Source organism: Lithobates pipiens, unplaced genomic scaffold (genome assembly GCF_037356315.1).
Source record: "Lithobates pipiens isolate NorthernLeopardFrog02 unplaced genomic scaffold, aLitPip1_a1.2 Scaffold_18, whole genome shotgun sequence".
NCBI classification, from domain to species: Eukaryota; Metazoa; Chordata; class Amphibia; order Anura; family Ranidae; genus Lithobates; species Lithobates pipiens.
Window position 1 is genome coordinate 626,068,226 of NW_027507758.1, and position 17,850 is coordinate 626,086,075.

General features: G+C 43.6%; 1 pseudogene; it reads right to left on the reverse strand.

Annotated features, from left to right (window-relative positions):
• Window positions 1-685: 685 nt before the first annotated feature.
• Window positions 686-2,693, reverse strand: LOC143989735 (uncharacterized; annotated as a pseudogene).
• Between the last annotated feature and the right edge of the window lie 15,157 nt (window positions 2,694-17,850).

Sequence of the window (17,850 nt, forward strand, 5' to 3'; positions counted from 1 at the left end):
TACCAGCGGGAGAACAACTTGAAGTGTGTCTCTTGTATTTTAGTACAGAGGGAAGATTTGAGGGCCAGAGAGATGATGCGTTGCTTTTGTGTTGATGGGAATGTGCAATTAAAGTCCCTTTCCAATCTGGTTAGACAGGATAATTGTGGTTATTCTTTAGGAGTGTTTAACAAATTGTATGTTTGGGATAGTATGTGGGCCAACGGGTCAGTCCTCGAACGGCGTTTGCTGGCGAGCAAATTCTTGGGGTCTAGGGAGGGAGTGGAGGAAGTGGGGAAGTTGCACTTTAGTCATAAGTGCATGAATATAACCTCAGGTATTAGTATGAAGCCATGCCTGACAAAGGAAACTAAGGGGCCTACTTAGAGAAAATTCATTGGACAATCGTGACAAGCATTTATTCAGCCATGAAAAATTTGAGCTGTATTTTAATTAACACAGTGATTTCCTATGACTGTCAGCTCCATCTAGTGGCCACAATGTGGTATTTTTTCTGAAATAAAAATTCATCAGTAGACACAGCACGATACAATATTATGGCCACTAATTGGAGACAATGATTACATGAAATTAAATATGGCCAAAAGTTGTCACAGTTGGGTGAATGCTGGTCACATTCATTCAACAATTTATAGACCTCTAAGTGTTTGTGAAATCTTACACCACAAAATGTATTCAGCCAATGAAAGGTAATGACTCAATTTTTATTTTTGTACTGCTATCAATGGCCAACACGGTACAACACTTCATCCATGTCTTTGGTGATCTCTGATCTCCTTATCAACTGTTTCTTACATGATGAAGATCAGCCATGGAGTATATCTGAGGTGTATATCAGGGTGTGCTTCTTCCCCACATGAGAGCTGTGATGTCCAGCAACATTCATATAGAAGACATTTCCCGCACTCAAGGCACTAATACACCTCGAGGGTTGTGTGGGATCCCTGATGTACAGGAAGACAGGACTTCAGTGAGGAACAATTCCCTCACTCAGGACAGGAATACGGCTTCTCACCCATGTGAGATCTCTGATGTTTGTTAAGATTGGATTTAGCTAAAAAACATTTCCCTCACTCAGAACAAGAAAATGGCTTCTCTCTTGTGTGAGATCTCTTATGTATAGAAAGACTGAAATTACGTGAAAAACATTTCCCACATTCAGCACAGGAATATGGCTTCTCCCCCGTGTGAGATCTCTTATGTGCCTTAAGATTGGATTTATCTAAAAAACATCTCCCACAGTCAGAACAAGGAAATGGTTTCTCCCTTGTGTGAGATCTCTGATGTATAGAAAGACTGGACTTCTGTGAAAAACTTTTCCCACACTCAGGACAGGAATACGGCTTGTCTCCTGTGTGAGATCTCTGATGTCTGTAAAGACTGGAATTACGTGAAAAACATTTCCCACATTCAGGACAGGAATACGGCTTCTTCCCTGCGTGAGATCTCTTATGTGTCTTTAGATTGGATTGATCTAAAAAACATCTTCCGCACTCAGAACAAGAAAATGGTTTCTCCCTTGTGTGAGATCTCTGGTGTATAGAAAGACTGGACTTCTGTGAAAAACGTTTCCCACACTCAGGACAGGCATATGGCTTCTCCCCTGTGTGAGATCTCTGATGTATGTAAAGACTGTAATTTCTTGAAAAACATTTCCCGCACTCGGGACAGGAATACGGCTTCTCTCCTGTGTGAGATTTCTGATGTGCGTTAAGATTGGATTCATCTAAAAAGCATTTCCCGCAATGAGAACAGGAAAGGGACTTCTCCTCTGTTTGCAATTTCTGATGTGTGTAAAGACTGGAATTATGTGAAAAACATTTTCCACACTCAGGACAGGAATATGTCTTCTCTCCTGTGTGAGATATTTTATGTTCATTAAGATAGCATTTAAAACTAAAACACTTCCCGCACTCAGTACAGGAAAACCTCTTCTCTGTTGGAAGGACGGCACCGTCCCTCACAGTCTGAGGTTCCTCAGGATAAGAGGAATACGATGGTCCATCTACACTGTGTGGTGCCGGATGGACATTTGAGGTAGTCGGGTTTTCTCCTGGACTATACTGTGTGATGTCCTCATCTTCTACTTTACAGTCTGGAGACAAAGTGAGACAATCCTCTGAGGTTTTCCTCATCTCCCGTCCATCTACTAAAATAGAAATACAAAGATTATTACTAGACATGAGCTGATTGGTTACCCTAAACCAGGACTCCGCCCACATCAGGCAGCTTTGTCTCTGAGGATCTTACAATTCCCCCCTCAAGGTAACTAGTAAATGGGTCCTCTGATCTCCTACCAGATCATTTCTTTATTCATGGACCTTAGTCAGAGAGTGAGGAAACAACGAGAACTGTCTTTTATAGGAGTGACAGTGATGAGGGGATTATAGGACGAGTGTCCCCTCCCCCTCTATCACTCATTGCCATCTTCCCAACACAAGAAGTCCTGCACTTCCTTATTTAGTCCATGATTTAGTCATGAATAACAGCGGGGCTGAGCCCCACCAGAGGTCAGAGAGTGAGGATGGGGGAGAACAACCAAGATGAAGACTGGACTGATCTTGAAGACCACCATCATTGAGTTATTCACTTCTCCCTCATTTTCTGTTTAACTGCTTCAGCCCCGGAAGGATATGCCCCCTTAATGACCAGGCCATTTTACTGCGATATGGCACTGTGTCGCTTTGACAATTGCGTGGTCATGCGATGTTGTACCCAAACAAAATGGACGTCCTTTTTTCCCCCCACAAATAGAGATTTCTTTTGGCATTTGATCACCTCTGCGGTTTTTATTTTTTGCACTATAAACAAAAAAAGAGCGTCCATTAAAAAAAATAATAATAATAATAATTATTTATATTATATATATATATATATATATATATATATATATTTTTTTTTTTTTTTTTTTTTTTTACTTTTTGCTAAAATAAATGGAATGGTTTAGATCAAAGCATATTCATGTGCTGAAAATACAGACCTAAATCCTATTGAGAATCTGTGGCAAGACTTGAAAATTTATGCTCTCCATCCAAGCTGACAGAGCTTGAGCTATTTTGCAAAGAAGAATGGGCAAAAATGTAACCCTCTAGATGAAAGCAAAGCAAAGCTGGTAGAGACATCCCCAAAAAGACTTGCAGCTGTAATTGCAGTAAAAGTGGTTCTGCAAAGTATTGACTCCGGGGGTCTGAATACAAATGTACCCCCACACTTTTCACATATTTATTTGTACAATTTATCATTATCCTTCCACTTCACAATTATGTGCCACTTTGTGTTGGTCTATCACATAAAAGCCCAATAAAACACATTTATGTTTTTGGTTGTAACATGAAAAAAATGTGTAAAATTTCAAGGGGTATGAATACTTTTTCAAGGCACTGTAAATCGTATGAGTGCTCAATATAACATTTGCAATCCTGGATGGCTAATATAAAAGTTCCATAAACCCAAAAATACACATATATCATACTAACTTTTAATAAAGTGCTCAGTGTGCTTAATTGTGCAAAAAGTGTCCATAAAAACTAGATTATGCTCCATATAAAAATGTATATATAAGGATCCACTGGTGTAAACCAAAAAAGTCACAGTTCAAATAGTATAACTTCCAAAGTGACTTATGCCTGCAAAAACAATATCTCTTGGTGAAAAATTAGGTACATTCCACACGTGCTCCCTTCTCGGTTCCACACTCACCAGAAAGATGTACCCCTGCCAGGACCGTTTTTAAGGCAGGGCAAAAGGGGCAGCTGCCCTGGGCCCCATCATTGTTGTGGGGCCCAAAGCAGCTGCCTCATACTTGCCAACTATCCCAGTTTAAATTCCCTTATCACTTGAAGTTTTAGTCCCGTGCTGTGTCCCAATATCTCAGTGTAAAGTTCTATTGCTACTGCCCAGCTCTGCCCTTTCACCATGTACAAATGACTCACCTGCAGACCCTGTGCTTACATGTAAATAACCTGCATTAATATCTAAATAGTTGTGGACCAAGACATTGATATGTAAATAGAGGCAACATTCATATGTATATAATGTCCCCCTGAGGTCATATCTACCATCACTTCTGCTGAATGCTGCCCACTGGGGAGCTAAAGGAGCATGCTTAAAAGTCCTGCCTACAACTATAGTCATTAAGCTGAACATCAGCCTGTTCTGCAAAGGTAAGCAAATTGGAGGTGGAACTCTTCTTCAAAATAACATGGTGCTACAGCACCCTGAATTGTGGTGCATGTGCCAACAGTCATTGCGTGGTAAGGATATGCAGTAACCTCTAGGAACCAATCAGTGAGCAATAATAATGTGCAGTAACCTCTAGCAAGCAATTAGTGAGTGGTATAGATGTCCAGTAACCTCTAGCATTCAATCAACAAGCAGAAGTCATGTGCTGTAAACCTCTAGAAAATAGACAGTGATCCATAATGTGTGCTGTAACCTCTAGCAGCCAGTCAGTGAGCGGTAATGATACACTGTAACCTCTGGCAACCAATCGCAATTGCTGCCTGATCTGATTCAATAAACTGAACATGTGGAGAGCAAAATTGCATGGAAGAGGGGGGCCCAAAAAATTGTTTGCCCAGGGTCCAGTCAATAATAAAGACAGCCCTGACCCCTGCAGGGGTAAAGCGCATTCAAAGAGAAGAGGGTCGTCTCTGGTCTCTTGTCTGGTGGTACCTCCTCCTCCATGGTGGGTCTGGTCATTAGGTACATTCACATATGGGTGGATCGAAAGAAATCCTTCTCATAGCGCGAATCCATAAAAATGTATTTTATTCAGATCAAAGTTTTAAAATCGCACTTTCAGTAGTGCTGCGGGTCAGTACAAATACCACAGCAATAGATCTGGGATGCCCTGCATTCCACAGACTGGAATTTCTGAAACCTGAAGTGACGCGATGGTGCTCCGAGCGCCATACTTTCTGGTGAGTGTGGAACCGAGAGGGGAGCGCGTGTGGAATTCACCTAATTTTTCACCAAGATATATTGTTTATCCAGCACCCGAGAGATCATGGCTCCTCCCACAACAGGAAACTCTTCATCATCCAAAGCTTTAATAGGAGGCCTCCAGCCAGGTTGCCTTAATTTTTTTTTGCGTTTGCTCCAGCCAGTAGGAACACCTCTGGTGGGAGCCATGATCTCTCAGGTCTGTCCTGGGAGACAAGGAGGTTCTCACCTGAAAATAGGATTTTTAAAAACGGATTATCTGTAAAGTCTTTTTCTTTTTCAGTACATCACGGGACACAGAGCCATAGTAGTTACTATGTGGGTTATAGGCCACCTTCAGGTGATGGACACTGGCACACCCTAAGACAAGAAGTCCACTTCCTATATAACCCCTCCCACTACTGGGAGTAGCTCAGTTTTGTAGCAAAGCAATACACATGTATACCAAAAAAGAAGGGAGGGACTTCTGTGTCCCGTGATGTACTTCAAAGAAAAGGATTTGACAGGTAAGCTGTTTTAAACATACTATTTTCTTCTTGTACATCAGGGGACACAGAGCCATAGTAGTTACTCTGTGGGATGTCCCATAGAAATGCCAACTGAAGGCAGGGAGACACAACAAAAGTAGGGCACTAAGATACTAGAGGACTTATACTGCAGCCTGCAGTACGCTGCGCCCAAAGGCGATATCCTCATGACCTTTTACATCTATTTGATAGAACCTGGTAAATGTATGGACTGAAGACCAAGTTGTGGCCTTGCAGATTTGAGCCATGGAGGCCTGGTGATGCACTACCCAGGAAGCATTAACAGCCCTGGTGGAGTGCACTTTACATAGTTAGTCAGGTTGAAAAAAGACATAAGTCCACCCAGTTGCACTTTAATATGAAAAGGTGGAACTTTCCTCTTTAAACCATAAGCTTGAACAATCACTTGACAAATCCATTTAGAAATAGTAGATTTCGATGCTGCCTGTCCTCTCTTAGGACCTTCTGGCAACACAAACAAAACATCTGTTTTACGAATCTGAGCGGTCACCTTCAAATAGACCTTGACTGCTCTCACCACATCAAGAGAATGTAGTGACCTTTCTTCTGCAGAACAAGGTTCTGGAAAAAGTGAAGGCAGAACAATATCCTGGTTTAAATGAAAACCTGACACTACCTTCAGCACAAAATTACGACGAGGACGCAATACAACCTTATCCATATGAATAATCAAAAATGGCTCTTTACAAGGAAGAGCAGCCAACTCTGATACTCTTCTAGCAGAAGATATGTTAACCAAAAAAAACAAATTTCCTTGTCAAAAGGACCAAGGGAATATCTCGTATCTGCTCAAAAGGCTGTTTCTGTAATGCTGACAGGACTAAATTCAAGTCCCAAGGGTTATGGGGTGACCTAACCGGAGGATTAATCCGAGTTACCCTCTGAATAAAACTACGAACCAGAGAGTGTGAAGCAAGTGGTTGTTGAAAAAACACAGATAAGGCCGACACCTGGCCTTTGATAGTACTTAAGGCCAGCTTAATTTCTAATCCCATCTGTAGAAATTCAAGGATCCTACCTATGACATATTTCCTGGGGTGCAAACCCCTGGATTCACACCAGGAGACATATGCCTTCCAGACTCTATAATATATGACTCTGGAGGCCAGTTTCCTAGCATTAACCAAAGTAGAAACTACTGAACCTGACAGCCCACTGTCTTTCAGAATGTGGGTCTCAATAACCAAACCATTCAATTTAGCGTTTGTAAGTAGGATGGAATACCAGATCTTGCAAGAGAAGATCTGGCCGGGGTGGTAGGATCCATGGGTCCCCTACCGCCATCTTTACGATCTTTGCATACCAAGATCTCCTGGGCCACAAGAATCAGCCTCCTTCCTTTCCTGTTTATACCTGCGAAGGAGCGGAAGTAGCAGAACAGGAGGGAACGCATAGATCAGTGAAAACTGATCCCACAGAAAAATAAAAGGCATCTGTTCCACATGCCAGCAGATCCTTTGTCCTAGACTCAAAGTTGTCAATCTTTTTGTTGAACCTGGACACAAACAGATCCACATCCGGAATTCCCCATCTTTGACATATTGACAGAAAGATGTCAGGGTGAAGAGACCACTCTCCCGGGAACAAGTAGTTCCCCTGCCAATTCTCTATTCCCAGAATGAAGACTGCCGATAGGCAAGGAATGTTGTCTTTTGCCCAGGATAGGATATGATTTACCTCTCTCTGAGCCGCACAACTTCTCATGCCCCCTTTGTGATTGATATAGTCCACTGTTGTGGCATTGTTGGATTGGATTCTGACAGGACGATTGCATAATCTGAGCGTCCAGGCCATCAGGGCCAGGCGTGCTGCCCGAATCTCTAGAATATTGATGGGCAAGGTCATCTCTATTTTGGACCATTTTCCTTGGACAGATGCTTCTTCCAGGACTGCTCCCCAGCCCAGAAGGCTGGCATCTGTTGTCACCACCTTCCAGGTAACTGGTAGGAAGGACTTTCCTTTCTGAAGATTCTTGGATATCAACCACCAACTGAGGCTTTGACGCACTTTGGGGGATAAACGCATTGGGAAGTCTAGAGCTTGGACCTTCTTGTTCCAAGTTGACAGGATACAGTTTTTCAGCAGTCTCGAATGAAACTGTGCATAAGGAACGGCCTTGAATGAAGCCACCATCTTTCCCAACAATCTCATGCAAAGTCGAATAGAAGGATTCTTCTTTGCTTTGACCACCTGAATCAGTTCCCTTATGGAATTAATCTTTTCCTGGGGCAAAAACACCCTCTTCTGAGTTGTATCTATGATCAGGTCCAAGTACTGCAATCTCCTTGATGTTTTTATTTTTAACGTTGAACAAAGGTTTTTTATTAAACATACAGTGCATAAATGTTATATTGGCTTCATGCAGAAACTTAAAAAAAAATGTTACATTGCATATCACAAATAATGTATATAAGAAAGCAGGTACATTTTGCCATGAGTATGAATTCTATGAGTGTGCGTATTACAAATAAAATAAAATTATATTCAGAGGTACGTGCCTTAGTTGTCATTTCAAGCTGTTATGGTTTTACTACACTACACGCAGGTTTCAGATTCTTGTAACCAACGGTCTCATATCTTATTATACTTGTCAGGACAACCTCTGTTAATATATATATATTTCTTGTATGGTAAAGTATTGTTCACTTCAAGTTTCCATTCTACCATCTTGGGAGGCGATTGTCTCATCCATTTTTTAGCTATAATTTTCCTAGCTGAGAATAGTGTCTCGTGCAGAAATATTTTGGTATATTTGTCAATGGTATCAGGTAGGATTCCGAGAAGGCACTGTTTTGGGTCAAGTGCTAGGGGTGAGCCCATGGTATCATGTAAAAATGCCACAATTTGCTTCCACAAACCCTGTATCCTGGGGCAGGCCCAGATCAGATGAAAAAAAGTGCCCGTTTCTAATCCACACAGTAGACATGTTGTGGATGGAGTGCGTTTATATATTTCACCACTCTAAGCCCTTGTACACACGGTCGGAGATTCCGACAACCAAATCCGTCGGATTTTGTCCGTTGGATTTTGTCCGAAACTGTTGCATACACACGGTCGGACAAAGTTGTCGAAAAATCCGATCTTTCAGAACGTGATGACGTAATTTCGTTACGATGGGACTACGTTCAGGCTAGTAGCCAATAGCTTTTATGTAGGAATTTGATCTGAGCATGCGTGGCACTTTGTCTGATCGAAATTCTCTACACATGATCGGAGTATGTCCTATCGGACCAGTTTGTCGGAAAATATTTCCAGCAAGTTGGAAAATTTGGTCCGACGGATATTCCGACGGAAACAGTCCGATGCATACCACACACAGTCGGATTATCCGACAACACGGTCCGATAGGACATATTCCGATGGATTCTCCGACCGTGTACAAGGGCTAAGGGGTGTAAGATATGCCCTATGCAGAATATAGAGCTGTGATAGATGGTCCGATAGCTTGGGGGACACTGCCTTGCAGGTCTCCAATGCCTCCCCCCACTCCTCATCCTCCATTGGACCCACTTCTCTCTGGGTTTCAAATCATATGCTATTTTGGTATAAATGGGGGTGGAGAGCATATTATAAAATGCCGAAATTAACTTGTGGGGGTCTGTGCCCTTAATCACTGCCATGATGGCATTAGGGGTTGAGTCTGGGATTGATTCAGGAAACTGAGACTGTGTCGCATGGCAGGTTTATAAGAAGCTAAAGAACATTCGGTTTTAGATTAGGAATTAGTCTCCGAGTGAGTCAAAAGTTTTAAAGGTGTCCATCTTTTAGTATGTGGTGTAAATAGAACACTCCCTGTCTGCCCATACACTTACATCCTGTATTGTGTTGAACTCAGGTAGGTTTCTGTTATGCCATAGCGGCGTGTAATCATTGTATCGTGGAATGTTACGTTTAGAAGAGGCTAAGTTCCATATTTTCCTATATTGGTATAGTGTGGTGTGTCTATGACCCCCTTGTTCCAGCCCTTGTGAGCCCACTGCTATCGCACATAATGGGTCTTTGGTGTGTTGTGCCCATTTTGGACATAGGAGAGCTAGGAATGTCTCGCTATCCGTCTTGTCTATGTGGAATAGCTGTGATAACTTAGTTGCAACATAGTATAAATTGAAGTCGGGGAGAACCTCCCAGGTCAGTTGAATTCTTAAGAGTTTGCCACGCTAGTTTGTGTCTGTTGGCCCCCAAACAAAGGGCTTTAAAAGGGCCTCCAGAAATTTTAAATATTTCAGGGGGAGGTATACTAGGGTATGCCATAGTACATAGAGTATCTTGGGAAGCAGGACCATTTTAATTAAATTTATGCGACCCCAAATCCCAAGTGGGAGTTGAGACCAAATCCTTACTTTAGTTTTAATCAAGGAGATAAGAGGTTCTATGTTTAGGGAAATGTAGTCTGTAGGGAATCTAGATATATGGATCCCTAAGTATTTGATGACATTAACTCTTTGTAATGGTAGACTGGCCTGGGATTCCGGGGGCGGGAAACTGTCGTGTGGCAGGATTTGAGATTTGACCCATTTAATTTTTAGCCCCGAGAAGATTCCAAATTGTTTGATCGTGCAGAGTGCAGTCTGCAGAGACGGACCTGAATCAGCCAAGTATACAGTGCCTTGCGAAAGTATTCGGCCCCCTTGAACTTTTCAACCTTTTGCCACATTTCAGGCTTCAAACAAAGATATAAAATTTTAATTTTTTGTGAAGAATCACCAACAAGTGGGACACAATTGTGAAGTGGAACGAAATCTATTGGATATTTTAAACTTTTTTAGCAAATAAAAAACTGAAAAGTAGTGCGTGCAAAATTATTCGGCCCCTTTACTTTCAGTGCAGCAAACTCACTCCAGAAGTTCAGCGAGGATCTCTGAATGATCCAATGTTGTCCTAAATGACTGATGGTGATAAATAGAATCCACCTGTGTGTAATCAAGTCTCTGTATAAATGCACCTGCTCTGTGATAGTCTCACGCATGCGCACGGGAGCCGCCACTAACGGCATATCGCCGTTAGCAGCAGCATGCTCAGTGCGCCGCTGTCTACGATGCATGCACCGTAGACAGCGGTGCCTGTCTTTTTGTAAATATCTCCTAAACCGTGTAGGTTTAGGAGATATTTCTTGGACCTACAGGTAAGCCTTAATCTAGGCTTACCTGTAGGTCAAAGTGGTTTGTAAAGGTTTACAACCACTTTAAAAAGGCAAATTTTTTTCAATGTCAGTTTTTCAAATGACAATTTTTTTTCTATTGCATTTAAGTCCAAATATGAGATCTGAGGACTTTTTGACCCCCAGATCTCACATTTAAGAGGACCTGTCATGTTTTTTTCTATTACACGGGATGTTTACATTCCTTGTAATAGTAATAAAAGTGATTACATTTTTTTTTTAAAAAACAGTGTAAAAATAGATAAAATCAAGTAAAATAAATAAGAAAATAAATAAATTTTAAAACACCCCGTCCCGAACGCATATGTGAGTAGCGCCTGCATATGAAAATGGTAGTCAAACCGCACATGTGAGGTATCGGCGCGATCGGCAGAGCGAGAGCAATAATTCTAGCCCTAGACCTCCTCTGTAACGCAAAATATGCAACCTGTAGAATTTTTTAAATGTTGCTTATGGAGATTTCTGAGGGTAAACGTTTGACGTCAAATTGGGCTAATTTTACTGCCGTCTTATTTTTTTATTAAAAAAAAAAAGTGAAAAAAAAGTATTGCAATGACCGCCATTTTATTCTCTAGGGTGTTAGAAAAAAAAAAAACAATATATAATGTTTGGGGTTTCTAAGTAATTTTCTAGCAAAAAAATATGTCTGAAAAAGAGGCCTGGTCCTTAACCACTTGACAACTGGGCACTTAAACACTCCTCCTGCCCAGACCAATTTTCAGCTTTTCGGTGCTCTCACACTTTGAATGACAATTACTCAGTCATGTCATACTGTACCCAAATTAATTTTTTGTCCTTTTTTTCCCACAAATAGAGCTTTCTTTTGGTGGTATTTGATCACCTCTGGGTTTTTTCTTTTTTGCGCTATAAATGAAAAAAAGACTGAAAATTTTGAAAAAAAAAATCGTTTTCTTTGTTTCTGTGATAAAATTATGCAAATTATTAATTTTTCTTCATAAATTTTGGCCACAATTTATACTGCTACATATCTTTGGTAAAAATAACCCAAATTAGTGGACATTATTTGGTCTTTGTGAAAGTTAGAGAGTCTACAAGCTGTGGTGCAAATCACACAAAATTGATCACACCTGATGTACTGGTGACCTATCTCATTTCTTGCGAACCCGAACAAGTCAGGAAAGTACAAATACCCCCCAAATGACCCCTTTTTGGAAAGTAGACATTCCAAGGTATTTAGTAAGAGGCATGGTGAGGTTTTTGATGTTGACATTTTTTCCCACAATTCTTTGAAGATTTTTTTCCCACAAAATTGTCATTGTAATAGTTTATTTCTCTCACATGGCATGTGTATACCACAAATGTCACCCCCAAAATAAATTCTGCTACTCCTCCTGAGTATTACAATACCACATGTGTGGGACTTTTTCACAGCCTGGCCACATAGAGAGGCTCAACATGCAGGGAGCGCCATCAGGTGTTCTAGGAGCATAAAATTACACATCTAACTTGTTGACTACCTATTACACTTTTGAAGGCCCTGGAGCACCAGGACAATGACACTGAGGTGGCACTAATATGTGGCACTGATGACACGTGACACTGATGTGGCACTGATGACAGATGCCACTAATACGTGGCACTGATGACACAAATATGTGGCACTGATGACAGATGGCCCTTATATGTGGCACTGATGACATGTGGCACTAATACGTGGCACTGATGACACGTGACACTGATGACAGATGGCACTGATACCTGGCATTGATGACACGTGACACTGATAACAGATGGCACGTGACACTGACAGGTGGCACTGATATGTCACTGATGACAGATGGCACTTATACGTGGCACTGGGGACAGATGGCACTGACAGGTGGCACTGGGGACAGATGGCACTGACAGGTGGCACTGGGGACAGATGGCACTGACGACAGGTGGCACTGATGACAGGTGGTACTGGGGACAGATGTCACTGACAGGGGGCACTGGGGATAGGTGGCAGTGGAGACAGATGGCAGTGGAGACAGATGGGCACTTGATTTTCTTTTTTTTTCCACTAACTGCTGCATCTCTGACTAAGCCGTTCATCTCTCCCTCCTCACATGCTGTCTCTATATGAGGAGGGAGAGCCGGCGATGAGAGATGATCTCATATGTTTACATATGAGATCATCTCTCATTGGACACGGCAATCGCGCTGTAAATGGGCGCTGTGATTGGCCATTTACAGCGATCTGTGACCAGCACAGAACTTCCCCGATGCGCGATCGCAGGAGCGCGCATTGCAGAAAGTAAACAGGAGGACGTCCAGGGATGCCCTCCAGGCAATTGGCATCCTCACTGTAGCCATCTTTCGGCTATAGGCGCGAAGTGGTTAAGTGGTTAAACTGGTCTTTTAAGGATTGACATATCCGATCGCTGCCAGCGCAGGCTGAACCACTGAACCTGCCAGAGAAATGTTGTTTTTAAATAGGAATTCCAACTTCAAATCTGTTGGATCCTTCAGCATTTGAGCATTGTCTACAGGACAAGTCAAGTTTTTGTTTACAGAGGATATAGCAGCGTCAATTGCTGGAATCCCCCATTGCTTATTACATTTTTCCTCCATAGGATAAAGTGTTGAAAACTTTTTTGGAGGAAAAAACTGTTTATCTGGGTGCTCCCACTCAGAATACATAAGCTATTTCAGTAATGAATGGCTAGGAGAAGCATGAATAGGTTGGGGAGGCTTTAGTGAACCCAAACAAGTGGGCTCATCGACTGACTCCGGTACTGGCAGCAAAAATGTGGAGTGGACCAATTCAGTGAGAGATTGTACCAACAACCTTTCCTGTGAACCCGATCCATCTGTATTAGACGCTTCAGAAGAGGGGTCATCAGCCTCTTCCTGGTCCCCTGAGAGAAAAGCGTCATCTCTCGCACCCTGTTCCTCAGTTTGAGGATCCTGGGTAATGGACGGGGACCTAGTACGCTTAGCCACACTCTGGGGTGAGATCAGGGCATCAATTATTTGTTCCAAGCCTAAAATGGTTGAGGAAAAAAACCTCTTCAGTAATATATACAGGGGCTGCAGTGCTAAAAGCAGCTGCAACACCCGACGTCCCTGATGGCTCACTCTGACCAGTCACATCCCTCTCAGGGGAGGATGCCATCTTTTTCTAGATGGTTCTAGGCTTCCTAGTGGCTGTAGAAGTCTTTCTAGAGCTCTTTTTTGAGGTGTTTCCACCCCCCCTTCCAACCATAGCCCGATGCACAATGCAGAGGTACTACCAGAAGGAACGCATCCACTGCTTGAGAAATAGTCCAGCCCTGCTATTAATGCTCAGCCTGATGCAATAGTAAATGTGTCAAGGAATGCCTGTGTCACCAAACCTCTTTCATGCCCCTCTTGCTCTTGTGTACCTCCGTCAGTTTGCAGCAGTAAAAATGGTGTTTTAAAAACACACATTTCTGCGCTGGACGGGCGAGGATGACAATGCCGCGCTAAGCCCCACCCTCTCTTTTAAAAAAAAGGGGGGGGGGGAGAGAGCCTGGAAGCCGCCGATCGTTTTTTTTTTCAGTTTTTCTCCCAATGCTCTTCCTCGTGAAGAGGGGGAGAATACAGCACAGGTGGGGGGTGTCTGGTGAGAAAGAACACCCCCCCCAGACTTACCGGAGGTCTGCTGCTAGCTGGAGGAAAAAAAGAAGCCTGCTGCTCCGGACACATTGTGATCTTTGGAGCAAAGCATGAGAAGGTATGTGCTCCATACAGCCCCCAGTGGTGACACATAGGCATGACAACGTTTACCAATGTAAAGGAGACATTCATAAGAAAATTCTAACATTTCTTAGAAAACTCCACTTACCTTTCCTGCCACAGGTTTTTCTGTGGTAAAACCAACAGACCCAATCTTCACCCTTCATGGTGGGTTCCGTTAATAAAACTTCAGGAGCTGAGGGACCCTCGGGGGAACCCACAATCCTGGGCCTGTAATAGCACCTCCGCCAGTAAAACGTTATGGCCTAAATGTCAAAAGTACTGGATCCCGGGTAGTGATGGACGAACGTTTCGCCCGGCGGTCGTTTCGCGGCGAATTTCCGACATTCGCGGTCCGCACGTTCGAACGCCTTTTTCCGTCGTTCGCCGCGGCGGACTTACGTGTTTAATGTATACAAGAACTTTAACCTTTGGTGACACGTTTATCATGTGATACAGGACAGCCAATTGAGACATGACAGCACATGGACACTTGGACATTCCCCCTAACCTATAAATACACCCGATCCGGTGGCCATTTTACATTCTTTCTTCTGTTACGATAGGGACAGGTTCCTGTGTGGAGTAGGGAGAGATAAACCACTAGCTATTTGGTACACAAAAGTTCTTTTCAGGACTGGTATAGGTGTTAGGTGTTGATAGGTTTGCTGTGCTGCTGATTCTTGCAGCAGCCTGAGTGTCTTTTGTTAGTTTAGAGAAAGGGAAAGGACGGTGTATGCTACAGGGACAGCCAGATTAGTCTTTCATCATCATCATCATCATCATCATTAGCTGTTACTATCAAGGTCCACAAAAGAGCTGTTCCAGTAACCACTAATCGTTCCAGCCTACTCTTTTTTGCCAATTTGTATAGGGACAGGAAGGAAGCAGTGTTGTCAGGCAGTGAGGGTAATTTTAAAGACTTGCTGTTACTATTAGTTCCACAAAGGTTCTTTTCAGGACTGGTATCAGTGGTACAGTAATAGGCTTGTACATGTATAATATTCTTTCTTCCAAATATAGAAAGGATATTATACTTGACTGCTGCCCTTCTGCTGCAGTGTGCTAAACATTCACAACTCACTTGTTCCACAAAAGTTCTTATAAGGACTGGTAACTTGGTATAGGGTGCTACGGTACATAGGCTTGAGTGCGGTACAGTCTGCTGTTCTGTAAGGACCGCTATCGGTCCACAATAGATAGGGTTGACGTGCACCACTGCTGACCGCTGCCCTATACTGCAGCAGTCCTTCAGCGGTATAGGGACTGACGTACAGTCTGCTAATCACTAACACACAACCTGCTTGTTCCACAAAAGTTCTTATAAGGACTGGTAACTTGGTATAGGGTGCTACGGTACATAGGCTTGAGTGCGGTACAGTCTGCTGTTCTGTAAGGACCGCTATCGGTCCACAATAGATAGGGTTGACGTGCACCACTGCTGACCGCTGCCCTATACTGCAGCAGTCCTTCAGCGGTATAGGGACTGACGTACAGTCTGCTAAACACTAATACACAACCTGCTTGGTCCACAAAAGTTCTTATAAGGACTGGTAACTTGGTATAGGGTGCTACGGTACATAGGCTTGAGTGCGGTACAGTCTGCTGTTCTGTAAGGACCGCTATAGGTCCACAATAGATAGGGTTGACGTGCACCACTGCTGACCGCTCACCTATACTGCAGCAGTCCTTCAGCGGTATAGGGACTGACGTACAGTCTGCTAATCACTAACACACAACCTGCTTGTTCCACAAAAGTTCTTATAAGGACTGGTAACTTGGTATAGGGTGCTACGGTACATAGGCTTGAGTGCGGTACAGTCTGCTGTTCTGTAAGGACCGCTATCGGTCCACAATAGATAGGGTTGACGTGCACCACTGCTGACCGCTGCCCTATACTGCAGCAGTCCTTCAGCGGTATAGGGACTGACGTACAGTCTGCTAAACACTAATACACAACCTGCTTGTTCCACAAAAGTTCTTATAAGGACTGGTAACTTGGTATAGGGTGCTACGGTACATAGGCTTGAGTGCGGTACAGTCTGCTGTTCTGTAAGGACCGCTATCGGTCCACAATAGATAGGGTTGACGTGCACCACTGCTGACCGCTGCCCTATACTGCAGCAGTCCTTCAGCGGTATAGGGACTGACGTACAGTCTGCTAAACACTAATACACAACCTGCTTGGTCCACAAAAGTTCTTATAAGGACTGGTAACTTGGTATAGGGTGCTACGGTACATAGGCTTGAGTGCGGTACAGTCTGCTGTTCTGTAAGGACCGCTATCGGTCCACAATAGATAGGGTTGACGTGCACCACTGCTGACCGCTGCCCTATACTGCAGCAGTCCTTCAGCGGTATAGGGACTGACGTACAGTCTGCTAAACACTAATACACAACCTGCTTGTTCCACAAAAGTTCTTATAAGGACTGGTAACTTGGTATAGGGTGCTACGGTACATAGGCTTGAGTGCGGTACAGTCTGCTGTTCTGTAAGGACCGCTATCGGTCCACAATAGATAGGGTTGACGTGCACCACTGCTGACCGCTGCCCTATACTGCAGCAGTCCTTCAGCGGTATAGGGACTGACGTACAGTCTGCTAAACACTAATACACAACCTGCTTGGTCCACAAAAGTTCTTATAAGGACTGGTAACTTGGTATAGGGTGCTACGGTACATAGGCTTGAGTGCGGTACAGTCTGCTGTTCTGTAAGGACCGCTATCGGTCCACAATAGATAGGGTTGACGTGCACCACTGCTGACTGCTGCCCTATACTGCAGCAGTCCTTCATCGGTATAGGGACTAAGAGTTTTGTCACAGGGTCATTTAAAAAATGACAGGCAGAGGAAGAGGCAGGCCCTTCCGCAGGGGTGGTAGGGGTAGGGCAGGAGCAACAGGCTTGAGCCAAAGTGGGAAGTTGCAGAAGGTGCGTTCAATTACTTTAAAGGATGCACCAGACTTGGTTGAGTGGCTCGCTCAGCCTTACTCTTCTGCACCCTCCTCATCCTCTCGATCTGCACCCTCTTCTTCACTCTCTGCTATGTGCACCCCCAAAGACACTACCACCAACAACACGACCACCACCACCACCACCACATACCTTCCGCTTGAGTCACTGGAATTATTTTCCGATCCATATCAAGAGGACATTTCTGATGCGCAGCCACTCTTGGTATTGGATCAGGAAGAGGAGGTAGCAACAAGCGCTACTCAGCAGTCTGACGACAGTACCCAGATCAGCCCAAGGAGGAGGTTGGTCCCCGGTGTTGCTGCCTACTCCGAGATCTCTACTTATAGCGGTGGGGAAGGTGACGTTGATGATGACGTGTCTAGTGATGTCACGTGGGTGCCCACAAGAGAGGAAGAGGAGGGGAGTTCAGAGGGAGATATGGACCAGCAGATAGGGAGGAGAAGCAGCAATGACTTACATTGCACAGCAGGGACAAAGCAGACTGCAAATGTATCAGGAGCGAGTCATCGACCATGTACGGTCA